A 3,185-nucleotide genomic window follows, 5' to 3' on the forward strand; every position below is an offset into this window, starting at 1 on the left:
AAAAAAAAAGCCAACCAACTACAAAAAACAAAACAAAACAAAACAAAACAGCATCTCTGTCTTAGGCTCAGCAAGAAAACAGCTGTACATAGCATCAGACTGAACAGAGAAGGGTGAGCTGATTTCCCATTCAGAGAAGTATCTTCTTTGTCTGGGTACGCTGCTCTTAATTTTACACTTATGGGCACTGCTGACATTGCAAGGTATAGGAAAATGGAGAAAAATTACAAATCTTCCAAAATCAAGTTATGTTCTTATGGGCTTTTTTTCTGAAGGGCTTTAACCCACCTAGTGCCGTGGGGCAGTTGCTAAATCTACCATGTTGCAACATGAAGCAGGAACAAACAACTTTTTTCTCCAGACGTTTCCAGAGGGAGGACTTGATATTTCTTTTCTTTCCAAGCAATAGGGAGTTATCAGAGTTCTGTTTCACCCCACTTGAGGAGGTTGGAACAGATAGATAGAGTTCTTTCCAACTCCTACAGCTCTGGTTCTGTGAAATTTCAGAAAAGGAACCATTGTAGCGAACACCAGTGATTTATCATACAGACTGTTCCTGTCATTTGCCCTCCTGCATGGCTTCTGCTGAGTAGTTCAGTTTGAGGTTGAGGATTTACTGGGTTTTGGGACATAGAGTGAAGCTTCTACCATCCCATTCCCAGAGAACCAGTTTGCCATGACTCCATCCCTAACCAAGTTGTCCTATTTAGAGCACACACATACAAATCACAGTCAGAATTGGAATTTGGTAAGGACAGAGAACAAGCTGCATTGAACAAGTTCAGGCATTAGTCAGGATTTTCATACTTCAGTTTCTCCAGCTTTAGTCCTTCCTTAGACACCTTAAGAGCAAGCAATTCAGTGTGCCCCATTTTCAATGATTATCAAATCTTCTTGAGCTCCTTCAGTTGTTGTCCTCTGATCTGTGCTTATTATTATCATTTCTCTTTAATCAAATAACCTGACAATTTTCTTCCTACTGCAAATGAGGTTTGTTCAGAAGGTAATAGCTCTTATTCTATTATGTTGGTGACGTGAATTTGCCATCAAAGAAAATGTTCAAGATACAGCTCTCAGTAGGTAAAATGATGTGTACTGTCTTTTGGGATCCTTCTGCATTTCATGGAAAGTGGACATACCATCACATCTGACTACTTCACTGTTACTCTAAGCTGAAGGTCCAAACTTCCAGTCAGGCAAGAGAAGAAGAAAGCCTTTCTCTTGCATCACCAAAGCACCAGGTCCCATACCAATTTGCAGACCACGGAGCACATTGCCAATCAGGCCTATCATACAGTCCAGATTTGGCACCTTCTCAATTCCATCTTTTTAGATTGGTGAAAGTAGGACTGTATGGGCAACATTTTCTCAGCTATGACACCATCGTAGCAGCTGTGAATTGTGGGTCACCTCTGCTGGTATGGCTGCATGGCATGCAGCTCTTGTTCACTGCCAGCAAAAATTCATAACCGATGGTAGTGACAATGATGAAAAAGTGTTTTGCAGCTGAGAATTTGCTCTATCAAACAGTGTTATCACATTTTTTGTATCTGTTGCAGTACCCATGGAAATAAATAGGAGACATTACTTTTGGAGCAACCTATTTCCTTGGAAAGAGAGTGCAATAGAAAGAGAATACTTGTAGCATGGGCAGTGAGTTCAGTCTCTGTGCAAAGCTGAAAGCGAGGCAGGAGTTCAGACAGGAGTGACTCATATCTCCTGTCTGCTATTCCAGGCAATATTCAGCTGCCCAACATAACAACTCTGCACTCTCTGTAGAGTAGAGTTACCTTGGAGCAATGACCTTTCTATCATTCACAAAGATTCAGTCCAGATTTGAATAGGGAAAGATAATTTATTCGTTTGAAAATGCAATATCAAATAATTGCATTTAAAATATTTCCCATAATCCTCAAGGCATGAAACATTGCCCATGGTCCTAGAGCTCTTGCATGTTTCTAAAGGCTTGTGAGGGTTGGGGAAAAATAAATCTTTTTAAAACCTATTGGTAGAAATGTAAAAATAGTCATGCTTTCCAACACACAAGCTTTTCTTTCAATTTGAAAGAGAAGAAGCAAGTGCCAGTGTTAAATTCAGGTTAAGAACAATTGTTATGAGCTGAACTTGATATGGTAATTAGTTAAATCACTGGAGAGAAAAAGTTGCTGGTATCTGTAAAGCAAAAATAAGAATTTACGGGGAAAAAAAAGTGATGAGGTGATTATCTCCTACAAGGAGAGCGAAGCCAGGTGATTTATCACCTCTGGGAGTGGTAGAGCCAGCAAGGGGAGGGAAGAGGAAATTGTAACACATCTTAAGCCAATATCTCTCCTGAATCTGTGTCTTACCATGCACAGTTATGAATTCTAGTTCACAACTCATCTTCTGAGGGATCGGGGAAATGTTTTTCATTTGGAGTTGTTTTTCTTTTGGAAGGAGTGGGATGTAGATTTGTCCAAAATCTCTTAGGGAAGTTAAAAGACCACAGTTTTGATAGTTACTCAATACGACATCTCCTCTAGCTGATAACCTGAAGTTTCTGTCCCTTATTATCCTTAGGGATATGTGAGCTGATGCACAGCAGTGGTCTACTTCTGCATGCACAGTTACTGGGAGAAGATTTTGAATGGCATGCACATGATATCCAAAAATTATCCAAGTGTAACACGTACAAAACCTACACATTTCAGAGGCTGTTTTGTGGATATAATTTATGATGCTGGCAGTGAAAATACGTTGGCAAACTTTACTTGCAGTCTCTGGGAACATCCTGGTGTCACCCAGAGCACATCACTCCTCATACTGAATTTACTTTTGATGAAGAGCTTATAAGCTGGGAAATGTTTTTCAAAGGCTAATAAAAAAAAAATCAAAAAAACATAAGAAAATCAATTGTAGACAAAAAAGACAGTTACCACACTAAGCACAATGCAGCAGATAATATAACGTTGGTGATCCTAAGAGGTGATTCACACTGTATGTACTATAAACATAGGCAAACACATAGGGATGTACATAAGATTTTGTCACATTAATGACTGCCATCAAGTGGCTCTGAGAGGCAAACACAATCCAGTCAAAACTGCAAAACTGCAAGCATTCCTACAGCTCAAACAGGTGAGGTGAACAAGCATTACTATCAAATAAAACTGGATAAAGATTGTGGTGTGACTGCCCAGGGGAAA

This window comes from Meleagris gallopavo, chromosome Z (genome assembly GCF_000146605.3).
Source record: "Meleagris gallopavo isolate NT-WF06-2002-E0010 breed Aviagen turkey brand Nicholas breeding stock chromosome Z, Turkey_5.1, whole genome shotgun sequence".
Classification (NCBI taxonomy): Eukaryota; Metazoa; Chordata; class Aves; order Galliformes; family Phasianidae; genus Meleagris; species Meleagris gallopavo.